Consider the following 17,108-nt stretch of genomic DNA (forward strand, 5'->3'; position numbering starts at 1 on the left):
GAAGGAATTCCAAATTTTGCAGTGGACCTTGAAGGGCAAACTCCAACTTTAATAGTGCGGTCTCATCCCAAATTACCAATACATAGTGCTAGACATTTCGAGTAAAGAGTACTTATGCGGTATTCCCACCAGAACTTTGGTTGAAGCCCTGGAGAACAAGTCAGACAGATAGTTTAAACAAATCATTTCTTCATCCTACTGGAAGGCTTCCAGAGTCTAGGAACTGTGCAATCTTCATTGGTGCTTAATAAAAGTGTCATCGCTCAATCATATAAAAGTGAGGCAAAACCCGAACTGTGATTCTTAAAGAAGACAAGCAATTTAATTAACCAGGCTATTACTAATAAGAAAATTAAATATCCAGTTAAAGTTGGATTTAAACCAGAACTCCGGACTACTCTAAACAAAAGGGTTTTTTAACATCAACAAGATAGGTAGTGTTACAGAGCCATGTCCAAATAAATGATTAAGAAGGTGTGACCTGAGCAAAGTTGAGTTTTGCCAACTTTGTGAACGTCTTTTTAAACTTTAAAAAACTTTAAGTTGCAGGAGTATTACAAAATAGCAGGTTAAAAGTTCGTTTTGTGAGAAAAAAACACAATCCTTATTTTGTCTGAATATTTCTCTTTCAAAATGGTTTTTGTGGCAACCCGTGAGCAAAAAAACCAAAATAACAAGAATTTGCACCCATAATGGAAGTGTTGCCAAAAGAATCAAACTTAGCATCTTTCTTCACGGTTTGTCATCTTCGACTGCCTTTAGTTTTGTTAAATAAAAGGCAGAATAACATAAGCCAGGATGAGGTCATTTCTTGTTGCGGTTGGTAGGGAACTCCCTACCAACCGCAACAAGAAATGAAATTTTTGGCGCGGATCCAGCAAAATTGCGCCTGTGCATTTTTCTTTTTTTTTATCTGGCTGGATTTAATATGGGGGATTTAGGGGGGCGTGGCGAGCCAGCCAAGATGGCAAGACACATGCCTTTAGCGCTCTGACCAAGTTGCCCCGATTATCCTGCAAAAACCATGTGCAATCCCGACCCATGAGCCTAAAACAGGGCAGAACCCACTCCTGACGTGCCGGTGAGCAAATCCGCCGGAGCAAAGCAATGGCAAGGCGAGCATCTCGCCACGATTGTATATGCGGCCCAGCCAACGGAACACGCCGCGGGTGAGAGCAGGGACGGAGGAGGGCTGTGGGCAAGGAAGATAGTCACTTCAGGGCCACATGAAAACCCCCGCCCCCACATTACCATCATCCCGCAAATAACACCAAGACACGTTTGTTAAGATTGGGAAAATATGCTGCAGGTTTATTATTACATACAAGATTATGTAATCACGGTGGGTTATCTTACGGGCAATCCAAGGGCAGGCCGCATTCTCGCCACCTGCCCGCCTGCTGAGCCAATCAGCACCGTGGCGAACCACCCAGCTGATGAACATTATGGTAATAATACTCACGCCCCTTGCGGGGCGTAACTAAGCAACCCCCGGTTGCGCAGGCCCGCAACTGCCCGAAGGACTACTGGGGCGCCGACTCGGATTCCTAGACCTCCCATGAGGTTCTAGGTTAGGCTCTGGCACCCCTATGTGCCCGCTGAAGTACAGTGTTGCACCTCTCTGTTTCCGGATTGCCCTGTAACTCCGCCTGCAACGAAAAAAGAAACACATTAAAACTCCCTCAGGAGCCCCCCCTCAGCTGACACTCTTGGGTAAGCGGTAGGGAGGGAAAGAGTGTCCACGCGTCCACGCAACGTCCGGGGCGGCAAAGAGACCACCGCAGTGGCCTGAGGGGAAGATATACCTTCTTCCTGCCTGCCGCCCCCCGGACGTGCGTCACTGGGCCGCCCCCTCCACCAGGCGACTCCGCCCGGAGGGGGGGTGTCTGACCCTGTCTAGGGGCGGGCGGCCCTCCGCGACTAAGGGCCCGCCCTCCTGATGGCCACCGGGTGGCCTCGGGCAGGCGCATAGTCACTTCAGGGCCACATGAAAACCCCCGCCCCCACATTACCATCATCCCGCAAATAACACCAAGACACGTTTGTTAAGATTGGGAAAATATGCTGCAGGTTTATTATTACATACAAGATTATGTAATCACGGTGGGTTATCTTACGGGCAATCCAAGGGCAGGCCGCATTCTCGCCACCTGCCCGCCTGCTGAGCCAATCAGCGCCGTGGCGAACCACCCAGCTGATGAACATTATGGTAATAATACTCACGCCCCTTGCGGGGCGTAACTAAGCAACCCCCGGTTGCGCAGGCCCGCAACCGCCCGAAGGACTACTGGGGCGCCGACTCGGATTCCTAGACCTCCCATGAGGTTCTAGGTTAGGCTCTGGCACCCCTATGTGCCCGCTGAAGTACAGTGTTGCACCTCTCTGTTTCCGGATTGCCCTGTAACTCCGCCACAGCCCATGCGATGGTCCCCGCCACCGCATGGGCCCCCCACCAACCTATAACTTTACCTGCAACCTTTGCTCTGCAGAGCCTCTTTCAAATCCAGGAGGAATAAATCTAAGCCCACAGGCGTGAGATGAATTCCATCGGCCTCATAATAACCTTTGACTTTGTCCTGAATCATATCATGTTTGATGAAACCCAGCCCCCTCTGCTGTGTAAACTTCTTCATGGCACAGTTTATTTTCTTCCTGGTCCTCTCAATCGCCTGGCATGACTTAGCGCCTACCCACACTCTACGTGGTACAATTTCAGACCACCAAATCTCGCACTCACGCATGAGTCCACAGATGACCCCAATATCTTCTTTCATTTTCTGGAGTAAAATAGACCTCCCCCAGTTCGTGAGGTCATTACCTCCCAGGTGAATAACTAAGTGATGTGGTGGAGATCTCTCTGTGGCTAGCGCCACTTGTAATCTGTACAGCAGACTATTCCAGCGCATGCCAGGAAAACCCAACCAAGTACAGTCCATGTCAGTGAAGCCCTGTGTCCAATGCCTGATCGTGGCCCACCGACCCAATCTGGCGACCATGGAATGCCCCAAGACCCACACTCTCGACCCTGTCAAGAAACAAACGCAATCTAGATCAAAAGTTTATTTCGAAAGGGTGCACAAAACAATGAGCATCACATCTATGACCAAAACACAGCAAACATATGTACAAGGGGATTGATGGGAACAACAACAGTTCAAGGGCGAATGTACCGTTTATAACAGGATGACTCCCATCGCCCCACTTTCTGAACTTTCTCCGGCTGAAACCCCGCTTTGAATGCAGAGGTGGCCGCCCCAATACGGAAGGAGTGACTGGAGAACCTTTTCCCCTCTTTCAGCAAACCCGCTCTATCAAGGCATGCCAGCATTATTTTATCCATCTGGTACTTAGTCAATGGGGTCAAATCAGCATGGATAAGAAGGTAGCCCTGGACAGCAGGACGGATCGAGAGAAAGGACTTAAGTATCTCAACCGGGCAACAACCTGGATCCCCCAGGGGGGCCAGTAGGATAACCGACCCTTTCCCAGCCTGATCAGTTTTTGATCGTCTAAGGGTGATGGACAGGCCTACTGCCAACGTTAAGTCTGCCACCCCTAAAGCATCCCCTGACACATCTACCTTTGAGCGTGCTACCAGCTCGCTGCTTCGGAATGCCCCAAAGAAGGCTAGGCTGAAGGCCGCTGAAAAGAGGGCAGCCTCATAATGCGAGTGAACTACAGACTGCAGGACCGCCAACATAGCTTTCAAAGTGGGGAACTCAATAGGGGACCTAGTGTCAGGGATCCTGGGTTCTTCTCGTGCCCACCCCTTCAGAGCTGCCTTAATTGCGAACGACTTGGTCGGATCGCCTACCCCTCTCAACCTCGCATCGTGACTGATAGCCGCCAAGTGTCCGCCCACCCAGGAGTGTGTTTTACCCTGCTTTTTGGCCCATACCACAAATGCTTGTACCCTGGCTTCCAGCGGTAAGACGGACAAACTCAAATCCGACGTAGCATTCTGAAAATTGGCCAAATGACTAGCGTAGCGCTTCCTAGTACCTGGGGCTAAGGACCTCTCCCCTAAATCCCTCAGTTCTCGTTCCACTTCAAGAGTCGCCAAAGTCCTGGTGCAAAGGGGGTCATCTCTGTTCTCGCCTGGGGGCACGCCGCCCGGAAACGGTCCCACTGCAAACGAGAAAGAGCGTCAGCCGCGACATTACTGACCCCCGCAATGTGCCTAGCCCTGAATTCCAGATTGCACCGCAGGCTCCTATTCGCCAATTCCCTTAATAAGCAAAGGACTAACGGGCAGCTAGCAGTGAGGCCATTGATCGCTTGCACCACAGCCATGTTATCAGACCAGAAGAGGACCTTCCTGTTGGACAAAAGGGCCGGCCACAAATGCAACGCTACCACAATGGGGAATAGCTCCAAGACAGTTATGTTTGAGGTGATCCCCCGCTTACGCCAAGCATTCGGCCACGCCTGTGCGCACCACAAGTCACCTAGTATTGCTCCAAAACCTTCCCTACCAGAGGCATCCGTGAACAAACTGAGTTCGGGGCTGTCCACCCAAGGGGACCTCCAAATGACTGTCCCATTAAAGTCCGACAGGAACTCTGCCCACATTAGCAGATCTTTCTTCAAGCCCGCTGAAAGCTTCACAAAATGATGACGCTTAACTACCTTAGCAGTGGCCCTGGCTAATCTACGAGCAAACACCCGCCCAACAGGAATGACCCTGGCCGCAAAATTTAGTTTGCCCAGGAGGCTCTGGATGACCCCCAATGTAGCCCTGTCCTTGCCTAGCAATTCTTGAATATCTCGTTTGAGATCCCGCACTTTCTCAGTTGGAAGTCTAGACACTCCCTCCACTGTATCCAATTCTATGCCAAGGAAGGTCAGAATCTGTGCAGGGCCCTCCGTCTTACCAGGTGCCAAAGGGACTCCCAGGTGTCCTGCCAAGGAAATGAAGGCATCCAGGCCCTCCCTACATTCTTGAGTGCCCTCCCTACCAATGAAAAGAAAATCGTCAAGGTAATGGGTCACAGCCGTGACACCATATTTCCAGGAGAGAGCCCATTGCAAGAAGGTACTGAATGCCTCAAAGAAAGCGCAGGACACCGCACAGCCCATGGGCATGCACTTATCAAAGTAGTAACCCCCTTGCCACTTGAAGCCCAAGAGATGCTGACTATCTGGGTGCACGGGCAGGAGACGGAAGGCAGCTTCAATGTCTGCCTTAGCTAGCCAGGCCCCTTTCCCCGCTCTCCTCACCAAGTCTATTGCCATGTCCAGGGAACAGTATGAAACTGAGCAAACGCCCTCAGAAAGCCAAGAGTTTACTGAGTTACCCTCAGGGAAGGACAGATTGTGGATAAGCCTGAAGGCCCCCGGCTCCTTTTTTGGTACCACCCCCAGCGGGGACACCACGAAATTCTGGAGAGGAGGAGAAGGGAAAGGACCTGCCACCCTCCCCAAGGACACTTCCTTGACTATTTTCTTACCAACCACATCGGGGAGGTCCCTTACTGACTTCTGATTTTCTGCATCCCTGGAAACCATCGGTCCCTGGTAAGGGATGGTGAAGCCTTCAAGGAACCCGCCCGCCAGAATAGTCTTGTCCTTATCATTGGGATATGATCTTAGTAAGGGCAGAAGGTTATCAAGGACCACGGGGGAAGGACCTTTAGAGTGGCTTAAAGGGACCCCACTAACGCCAGGACAAGTAGCATCAATACCGCTGTGCCGGGGGGAGATTGCTGGCGTGGGGAGTACAAAGAGGCGTGAGCAGGGGGGCAGAGACTGATCGGTATTACTTGTCTTTGGAGGTGGTGCTAGGGGAATCACGCTTGTCGCATGCTGACCCGGGATGAGGCCCACTGCACTTACTACATACGTGAGAAAACCGGCATGCCTTTCCCCAGGAGCAATTACCTGCGTTGAACAACCTGCATGTGGCTGTGAAACCTTTTTTGCTATACTGTCTGTTCCCCCCCCCGCCGCGGCCTCCCCGAAAGGACTGTTTAAAGTGGCTTTTGCTCTCGGACTGCTGTACCTTATTTGTATCGGGTTTCTTATCCTGAGTCACGGATTTCGCAACACCTTCCAATAGTTTGCCCTTACCCATGTATTGTACCCACAATCTCAACTCAATCTGATCCCATTCCAGCTCTGGACAGACCGCCATCTTCATGCGAAACTCACAATCATATCTGTACCATCCCAGACCGGTTGTAGAATCCGCTTCATCAGCGATCACACTTGCATACTGAAAAAGAGCCTGCGCCTGCTCCGGGAAGCGCTCTGTTATAACTGCTGCTAGCATAGAGAACGCTTGTCTCCAATTCTTAATGGTCTTCTCAGGCCACGCCTGAAAACGGACTTTCTTTTCCTCGTCCTTGGCACTCACTTTCCTGATATCAAACCCATGAACGCCCAACATAAGGAAGGAAAAGATATCCACAAATTCCCTACGCCATATGCATTCTTTAGCCGCCTGAGGGACCTGCCAAGCCAGGGAACACTTGCCCGATAACAAGGGTGCCATGGTCATCTTAACTGCTGGTGCGGGGAGGACTGACGCCCCAACGGGGACTTCAGGCACAGCGGGTGCGGATAAGACAGGGGGCGCCGGAGCCGCGGGGGGCGCGGCTAAGACTGGGGGCACCAGCGGAGCTGTTACTGGCACCGGGGCCACCGCAACCACAGGATTTGCCAGAACGCTCCCGTGTGCTGCGATGCCTACCTCCCCTGGGACAGGAGGCCCGCCCCACACTTGGGCTAACAAGGTGTCCGTGGGAGCAGTGGGCGTAGTGGCTAAGACTTGTGGCACCACAATGGAGGGACCAGCCGGAGGACTAATCTGAGAGGAAGCGGACAGCAAACTAGCTCTGACTTCAGACATGAAAACCGAGAGGGAATCCGTGAGCTTACCAAGGTCCTCTTTAGTGGCAAAGTCTGCAGCGGAACCCCCTGGTCGGGATAATATGGGTGAGGACTCCACGATCGCCGCCGGGGGAGAGGCGGGGGCATGTACAATCACATTCCTGACAAGCTCTACGGCCCTAGTTTTCTGTGGAGGCTCCGCTGGAAAGTCTTTACAAGTTGGCTTCTTAAGCCGTTTGGACCTGGTAAGAGTCTCTTCTACAATGTCCTGCTCAGGTGCAGATGGGGCTGTGGCTCTGGGAGGATTGGCCTACAAAAGTTCGCTAGCCCACGCCACTCCATTCGCTTTGATCATCTCCATCAACGCCTTCATCTGAGCGTCCTGCGAGGGACCTAACCCCGAGTCGTCGACCTGGGACGTCTGCGAAAAAAGGGGGGGGGACCCTTGGCTCTCCATGCCTATCTACGACTCTTTACCTGAAATAAAAATAACTGTGAGCGCCCAAACGAATTACGACAATCTTTTCAGGCGGAAACGTAGCGAAAATAACGTCCATGTATCAACAACCATGCACCACACAAAATTAAAGATGAGCAACATAACATGCCACCGTTGGCATGTAACTGGTGTCCCCCCCCTAAACGTCCCCTGCCGCACTTACCACGCAAGATAGTTAATCCGGGTGCGCCGTGGACGGGGGGAGGGGGGGGTGCCCAGTGAGCTCCAAGCGTCTTCTGCTGGAAGGAAGAACAATGACACTAAGCCCAAGATTGCAAATAAAACAACAGTTTGCCTCGAAGGGCTACCAAGCGTCTTCTGCAGGATGGAAGAACAATGACACTAAGCCCAACATTGCAAATAAACAACTGTTTGCCTCGAGGGCTACACGTGACTGTGGATGAAACTGTTGCACGCCTGCACACTGCACCATTAGAACAGGCACATCGAGAAAAGCAAGCCCCCGACTACATTTATCGCGTTACCGTCGTGACCGCGTGACTACATACCTTCGTCACTTGGCGATGCTGCTTGATGAGACGATCTGGAGAACGCGTCAGGAAAGAGGGCCTGAAACGATTGGCAAGAGCAAAGCATGACGTTAGTGCGCGAAGGGGCCCACCACGGAACCACCCCGCTAAATGCTTAAAACACTCTGCCAGCCCCCACGTGTTGCGACGTCTGCCAAAGCGCTCCGAAAGGCACGCGAGGACTGGCACATAGTCATGTGTGGTGTTCCTGACAAACCTTGCAGACTAATGCATGCTCCCCACATAGTGCAAGAGCTGCAGAAAGTCTTTACCAACCAGAAATTAGACATCAACAGCGTAAATAGACATACCAACGTTATATGCAAGTACCCACGGAACAAATCGCGCCTGGCACATGTGCGCCACATAGAATTATTCCCCACTGGACTACCCCTTCGCAGAGAACAGCGTCAGCATGACATAAAGACAAATTTGAAAAGCCTGTACACCCGACATTAGCGCGCTTGACACAATTAGCGCACCAACCTTTATATCCTTGAAGCACAAACATTTAGCGCACAATATCGCCTTAGCATTTGAGCATTTGCCTCTATATTGTGGCGCCAAGACAGAGCATCCGCTGCGCGAGTAAACTGACAGTGAGATATAACGTCGAAGCATATGACACGAACAAATTCAAACTCCCTCACCCGTAAACGCGCATTTACATGTCAAACATACTCATGCCAGAAATATGCATCCGCCGTTACCAGAGGATATAGTGTGTTCCCTCCTTTAAACAAAGAAAACAGATTAAAATCTCCCTCAAAATGAATACTGCATTTATATATAATCCGCCGTTACCAGAGGATGTAGTGCGTTCCCTCCTTTCCACAAAAAGAAAACCGATTAACATCTCCCTCAAATTGAATACGCATTTATATTTAAACATTATCATAGCGGGAATGTGCATCCGTTACCAGAGGATGTAGTGCGTTCCCTCCTTTAAACAAAGAAAACAGATTAAAATCTCCCTCAAAATGAATACCGCATATCATTTAAACAACATAGCAGAAATGTGCATCCACCGGAACCAGGGGATGTAGTGCGTTGAAACAGATTCAAATTCACAAAATTTGAATCGCGCCTTTTACTTGTAAAATATATCGAGTCAAAATTCCCTTGCCACGTAGCAAACAAGGAAACAGAAATGCGCATCCACCGAAACCAGGGGATGTAGTGCGTTGAAACAGATTCAGATTCACAAAATGTAATCGCGCATTTTACTTGTAAAATATATCGTGGAACAAGGAAACAGAAATGCGCATCCACCGAAACCAGGGGATGTGGTGCGTTACAACGTTAACAAAGGAAAACATTCAAACTCACTAGACTTGAATCGCGCATTTTACCTGTAAAATATATCGTAGCCAACAAGGAAACAGATTATAAACTCTCACAAAGAATCTCGCGGAAAAGAAGGGAGGGGGACCGCATCGATACTTGGAGGCGGGGAGCAGGTGGGGGAGGGGGGTCTACAGTACCCGCCAAAACCATGGGGTCCGGCGCTTGACCACGCGGCCTCTGCCCAAGTCCCTGAACCACCACTCACCGCCTCGTGCATGCCAGAATGCGGGGGAACCAAACTTACCCGCACAAGGCGCGGCCCTCCCGTCCTCCTCCGAACGCGACTCAACCACGGAAAGGGTAGCCCGGCGGGCCGGCGCCTCACGGACACAACCGAGGCCCGGACCCTGACCCGGAAACACCAGGCCCCAGCCGGAGAAATGAAAAGAGATTCCCGCCCTAAGACACCATAACACACAAATGCGCAGACAAGGCCGCAAATCTGCCTGCAAACCCCCACCTCCACAGCGGCCCGACACTAAGCGGGCCGCCTGACCAGAACTCGGGACCTCCGCGGGGAGGGAGTAGGCGGAGGGGGGTAATGCCCGAAGGCAGCCCGAAAAACACTCACCGACGACAAGAGTGTCCGAAAGAGTGTCCACGCGTCCACGCAACGTCCGGGGCGGCAAAGAGACCACCGCAGTGGCCTGAGGGGAAGATATACCTTCTTCCTGCCTGCCGCCCCCCGGACGTGCGTCACTGGGCCGCCCCCTCCACCAGGCGACTCCGCCCGGAGGGGGGGTGTCTGACCCTGTCTAGGGGCGGGGCGGCCCTCCGCGACTAAGGGCCCGCCCTCCTGATGGCCACCGGGTGGCCTCGGGCAGGCGCAGTCTGCAACGCCCTAGTGCGAAACTACGAGGAAGCACACCAAAGAAGAATGCGGTGGCGGCGACGAAGTTGGAGCTCGGCTAAAGCGAACGGAGCCTAGGCCCAGGAGCGCGACCAGGGTGAGGGCCCTCGCCGTTAAGAGGAGACGCTGCCCAGTGACGACAGTGCGAAAACCGCCGGCCCCTGAGGTGTGGCACGGAGTCCGGAAGTGGCAGAAGATGACCGTGAAGGGCATGCACGCGCCTGCCAGCAGATACTCAGTGTACGCATATCTCCAGCATCTCGCCCAAACAGAAGCAGGCTGCCTTCGCAAAAGCTGGAGGGGGCAAGTATACAGTACAAATTACTCTTCCCAGGCACGGGGGCACTGATATGGATAAGGGCAGGTGTCCCGCACATAGTAAAAGAAGTGGTCACCGACCCGGAGGGGAGATATGTATTTGTGAAAGGCAAACTAAAAGGGCAAATGCTCCTTATGGACTCCGTGTACGCCCCAAACATGGAACAAGCCTCATTCCTAAGAAAACTTACAGGTGTGCTGGCCAGGTGGAGTGGGCTCACCTGGCTTATAGGAGGGGACTTCAACTCAGTTTTAGATGTAGAATTGGATAGGTCGTACCCACCCCTAACACGTACCACAGCAACATCCACTGCACAGGCCCTGTCGTAGTGGCTAACAAACGGGTCGCTGACAGACATAAGGCAAACCCTTAACCCCAACACATGATTTTACTTGCTCTACTTCCCAGTACATGATCTTCATGTCCGACTCAGTCGCATAGTTGGGTCGCCCGTCCTCCTCACACTCATCAAGCACACCGAATACCTGGGGCGCACACATTCTGACCGCAAACCACAGCTCCTGCAGCTCACATGGGACACAGGGCAACCCTGATCCCCACGTGGTGCCTACAACCAGCAGCACTGGAAGATCAGGCATTCCGGTTCTCTCTGGGTCCAATACGCGAACATCTCGAGGACTCCCTCCTTGAATGGGATACCTTTAAGGCGACTTTAAGAGGGCGCTGCCTGGGGGTCACCTGGAATACACGCAAACAGCTGAACGATGCGCTATTGGTCCCAGAGTTAAAACAGATATAGGACAGCAGGGCCATGAGACAACTGGGCACACTACGGGCCGAGCATGCAGACCTGCTAGAGCGGCTCCGATGTCACAACTATGCAGCACATTCGGCATGCACACACATGGCAGACCAAGCAGGCAAAACACTAGCGTGGCTCCTACGCCAAGAGCAAGCACACCATCCCATAGTTGCCTTAAGAACGGAAGCAGGACTGGTTGTGTATACACAACATGAAATACACACAACAATGACATGCCACTACACCACATTGTACCAGTCCGCGAGAGGCAACTAACTGCATTCTTAGACTAGGTGCACTTACCATAAACTACATTGGAGCAAATAATAGTGCGATAATAGCATTAGCGAATGGGAAAACCCCTGACCCAGACGGATTCTCAGCAGAATTTTGTAAGTCCTATGCTACAACGCTCACTCCCCACTTACATGCACTGTACGCAACAGCGCTGAGTTAGCAGCAGTTCCCCCCGTCCGTGGGCGAAGCAAATCTAGTATCCCTTCCCAAACCCGACAAGGATCCCACAGTGCTGGGATCATACAGGCCACTACCTTTCTCAATGTTGATTATGAGATATTAGCGAAGCTATTAGCTGATAGGCTCACCCAAGTGGTCCCCATTCTGATACACACAGACCAGAATGGGTTTGTACCCTCCAAGAGCACCTCATTAAATCTGAAGCGATTCTGCAGATTCACAATGTACTTAAAAACTCACTGACAGTGCAGGTTGCCTGATCTCGAGAAAGCTGAGTGGGGGTTCCTATTCTCCGGGCTGGAGAGATACAAACTAGGGGATACCTTCCTAAGCATGGTAAGATTACTATAGAACGCCCCAACGGTTCGAGTCAAAATAGACCCCTACATATCGGGCCCTGTGAGTGTGCAAAGGGGGACTAGACAGGGATGCCCCCTCTCCCCCCTGCTATTCTCACCAGCTATCGTGCCACTGGCGGAGGTACTCCGATCTAAGATGAGTGACGGTGTCGCACTAGAGAACGGCACACACATAATATCTCTTTATGCAGACGATCTCCTGCTGTATATTAAAAACATCCATCAAATATCACAACAACTGGCACTCGCGCTGGAAAGCTTTGCCTCCATATCTGGGCTGAGGGTGAATGTCTCCAAATCCTGCGTATACCTTCAGTCAACAATGTGGAACCCAGGCTACGCGTCTAGCGGGGTACAGGTCCGATGGTGCGCAGACACTTCCTGCTATCTCGGAATTCGCATATACAGGAACCCAGTGGATTTGTTGAATGGCAACCTAGGCAGAGCCCTGACCGGGGTCCAATCCCAGATGACATTCTGGAGCACGCTCCTGTTGTCAGTGACTGGAAGGGTAGCCCCACAAAAATGGTGATTGTGCCCCAATTCCTATATATCTTTACGAATCTCCCGCTCTATGTCCCCCCTTCTTTCTTCCCCCCGCTAGAAAATTTGGACAAAGACTTTATATGGGGTAACTCGAAACACCGAGTAGAGATAAACAAACTACCTGCCCACAGACCAGGGAGGCCTCGCAGCCCCGAACTTAGAGCAATACTACCTGGCCGCACAACTGCAGTGGGTGGCCAGATGGCTAGCGGACCGCCACAGAGGAGATACTGCAACCACACAGCCGCCCCTACACCTCTCAGAACTGACAGGACTATTCCACCCCTGCTCAAAAACCAAGTCGCCAGACTTGCAGCTACTCAACGTAGCGCACAGATGCTACCGTAGAATGCTATATATCACCCAAGCAGACACCCCGTATGCACCAGCCTTGCCACTGGAAGGAACACCCAGAGGTACCACAATCACCACAGTGGCAGAGCTACAAAGCTGGCGAGAAGCACGGGTCCGAGTTATAGGTGACCTGTGCCGCGAGGGCGCACTGATCCCATACACAACACTGGTCGAGTAGGATGAATTGGCCCGACTAGTTTCCACTCCACCGCTCCCTCCTAGCGGCGCTCACTGCTAAATGCAGCGATTGAATCACTGAACCAGCGACACACCTTACCCTACAATATGTACATGTTGTGAGACAGGGGGAATACCTAACCAAATGGCTCGTTGCTTCACTCAGACACCACACAGCAACCAACCTATCGCCACTCTGACAGAACTGGGAAGATGACATAGCCGCCAACTCGCAAACTCTGAATGGTCTTCGGTACTGACAAGCCCAATTCAAGTTCCCAGGAACGCACGCCTACACCAAATCCAATTCTACACCTCCCACAGAGCATATCTCACACCCGCAAAGATCAACCAATACTTTAGGCACTAGGATGCCGCATGCCACAGATGCTCACTACCTGATGCGGACCTACTACACATGCTTTGGGGATGCCCTGCCCTACTTGACTATTGGAAAGCGGTAGCAGACACTCTGTTGCAATGCACGGGCCGAGCCCTCGCCCGAATGGTACACATGCTATCTGCACCTGTGCCGGAGAAACCGTAACAAAAAAGTCACCTCCAGATTCCTAGACTTGGGGATGGCAGTAGCGAAAAGATTGATCACCAAAAGGTGGAAAGCCCCTGAGCCCCCTCGCATAATAATGAGGAGACGGTCGATGCTCACCTGGGCCAAAGCGGAAAGCGGTGCACTCCATCGAGAGGACACACTAGGTATCCACAAGGTCCCTCTCGCCACTAGCTGGGACACTATTCTGGCCGCTTTAACCTTCATCCATAATGATGACACACCGCCCCCAATAGTAGCTACTGTGCCTTAAACACACATACTACCAAAAGCAAGCGACACAGAGAAAGCCATGCTAAGGAGACAGCGTACAAAACTAACGCACACGCCCACTCCATACAAGTCCAAAACCACTGCCAAAATGCAAGGCACCTGCGCCAATCCCAGGGAAGTGTCGACTGGGGTGACCAGGAGTGAGCTTCACGGTTCAGAAAAATACCCTATTATATGGTCGTTTGTCACTGTTCCATTATAACCTGCCTCCACAGTTAACTGAGCCTTATGAAATCAAAACACAGATGTACAGCACACGCCTCACTAACCTTACAAGGGTTGCATTAACCTTTTGAATGCTATGGGGATTTTTCCCCTGTGCTGGATATCCTTATTTCCCATTATTCATGACGAGCTGGGCTCGTCATGAGCGTGCGAGGAGGCTACTGCATGACGAGCCCAGCTCGTCATGAGCGTCGAAGGGGTTAACCAATAATCTGGGCAGGAGTTCTTCAACTGTAAATGAGATTGAGCAATGCAAACTGGGATTGCAAATTTACTGGCAAATCGATGATAAACCTATTAAATGTATGTATAATGTCGAGACGTTCGCCAGCAGTTCTATGTAATGAGCAACTATGAAACGCCATAGTCTGAACAACTCCCGCCTCCTGATAGCTTGATCCTCTTCGCTATGTATTTGGGCCCAGAATTGCATTCCCACAGTCATATTCCCAGTCCACAACTAAACTTCTGGGAGCTTCCAGTTTATTAATCAAAAGTAAGCCTGGCCTCCCTATTTTCAACCCAAATTTTCTCGGCAGACATGTCTACTTTGACCATGGTTAAACGTTTTTTGTACAATCTAGAGGCAAGCCATCCTTCTCACATGTATAAACAAGAATGCTGAAAGGACCAACCTACAGTGAATATAGAGTCTGTTTAATTTATAGAAAAGATCCGTTTCATAAAGATTTAAAATCATAGTTTCTTATTCAATTAAATGGGCTCCCAGAGCCTATGAAAATCTCCTGGCAAGCTGGCACTTCCCCATTATGAATGTCATTGAACGATTGCTAAGTTACATAACTAAAATAGCGACAAGCAGCTAAAGAAAATACAAATATCGGAAGCTTAGTGCAAGATGTTAACCAAAGCCTAAAATAATATTGTGGGTGTTGGAGCTCTTAAATAGCTCACTTGTATTTGATGTCAAAATATCCCTACTATGGCCACAGTTCTAATTTATCCTTGCCGCGCCCATCTCCTGCGGGCATTACTTACCTCTTGTTTCCAATACAATGTCTAAATATATGAGAGAGACCACTTTGACCAGACCAGGGGATTAGAGTACGTTTAAACAGTAGAATAAAGGGGAGATCCCTTGGTGGACGGAACAATGTTTAGGATGTTGATTTTAACCAAAAAAATAAAGAAATTACGGTATCTATTTACCTTGTAACAAATGGTGTTGGAATTTATTGTAAATTCTAACACATGGGCTGCAATTTGTGTGAAGAGCACATAGTTTCTTTTAAAAGTGTTCCGTCCACCAAGGGATCTCCCCTTTATTCTACTGTCCAATACAATGTCTACATTTTATATTTCAATTTACCCAAGTCGAGAGATTAACCTTTTTCAATACCTTTCTGGAAATGCTTTCCTAAGGTGACAGACATATCGATAGTTGATGAACTGTTGCTGCTGAAGTGATGGGGCCATGCATCCTGCATTGCAAGAACAGTACTTTGCTGCTACATGTAAGATGAGGCTCTATCCCAAAAGTATTAGTGTTTCTTCACTGTTATTTTCACAGTTTGTTCACGAAATGGTATGCTCTCTTTTTCTATGGCACAAGTAAATTACCTCATTGTTTGAGAGAGGGCTGAGTACAGGACCGAAACACATAATGTTGTTTCGTGGGCAAACGTTGCCCCTTGCTCTGAAATAAATCACAGATAATCAAAAACAATAGGTTTCTTGAGAGCTAAGAAAAATAATTCCTCATGCATTCCAACGGAGGAATGATAAACCAAAACAGCCAATAGGAAAACAGTGAGATTACAATACTCCAGTGGGCTGATCCAAAAAGTGATTTGATTTCCTGAGCCAAAGACGAAAACGGCTGAACGTGGCTTATCCTACGCCCCTTCCGAGTATATATAAAATCCTATATATTCTCCATGAACAGTGCAAGGGCCATTACCATTAGTCTGATGGAAGTGAAAATGCACGAGTATGTGCATCATTTTCTTGATCTAGGAATGGGATGAATTTGGAACTTATTTCTAATTCACCTGTGCAGCCTCTTTTGTTGCGGTTCTGGAAAAATATGTTTTGGGGATCTCTTGTCCGACAACCTCGCCTCATCACCCTCAACGCTTCCACTTTGCTGAGTCGATTTCTCTTGTCAGCAGAACAAGTGTAAAGAATAATAACCTGCTTGGCAATCATCCCACAAAAAATATGTTATGAAGTTAAGTTATTTGTGTTCACAGCATCATTAAAATTGCAGAACCGGTTCTGCTCACAATGAGACATTGCCTCTGGCTGCCTTTGTGCTGGGATCTCACAAAAAGCTGCCCATACACGCCTAAAGAAACTTTAAACCTTTAGTCGGTGCACACAAGAACCGTGTGTGTAATTATATGGCCTCAGTATGCACTGCGTGCAGTATTTGTGGTGAGGCTTGTTAAATGTGTGTTCTAATTGTTTGCAACTTTCCCAAAAAGGAACACAACTTCATGAAATTTGAAGCACGCACCCTCTGTCCCAGAGCTATCATGCATGGTAATTTATAAAAAATTGTTTTTCAGATTTTAAATGTATAAATGCGCCGTTTTATATTTCAGGGGCATCCGCTTTACCTATATTTACGTGTGTGGAGTCCTCCTCCCCAAAAGAATATGCTTTAGTAGTAAATGTGGGAGGAACTGGAGGGAGTAGGTGGGAAAAGGGGCAGATTTACTACAAAAAGGGATGGGGTTATGGCTACTGTGAAGGCAAACTGGGGGGTAGCGAAGGATAGAAAAATAGGGAAAAGAAAATATTACTTACCTGCTGGCCGCCGCCTCGGTGGTCTTCTCCTGTCGACTCCCAGCAGCCAATGCACAGGCTCCCAGACTCACCATGGCCAATCCAGACACTGCTCTCACACTAGTAATTCTATTACCAGCAGGAGAGCAGCGCCAGGATTGGTCTGAGTAGGCTGGTTTGGCGCTCAGACAGGGACTGGGAGCACGTGTCTCTTCTTGACCCAACTGTACAACACAGCT

The sequence above is a fragment of the Lissotriton helveticus genome, chromosome 12 (assembly GCF_964261635.1).
Source record: "Lissotriton helveticus chromosome 12, aLisHel1.1, whole genome shotgun sequence".
NCBI lineage: Eukaryota > Metazoa > Chordata > Amphibia > Caudata > Salamandridae > Lissotriton > Lissotriton helveticus.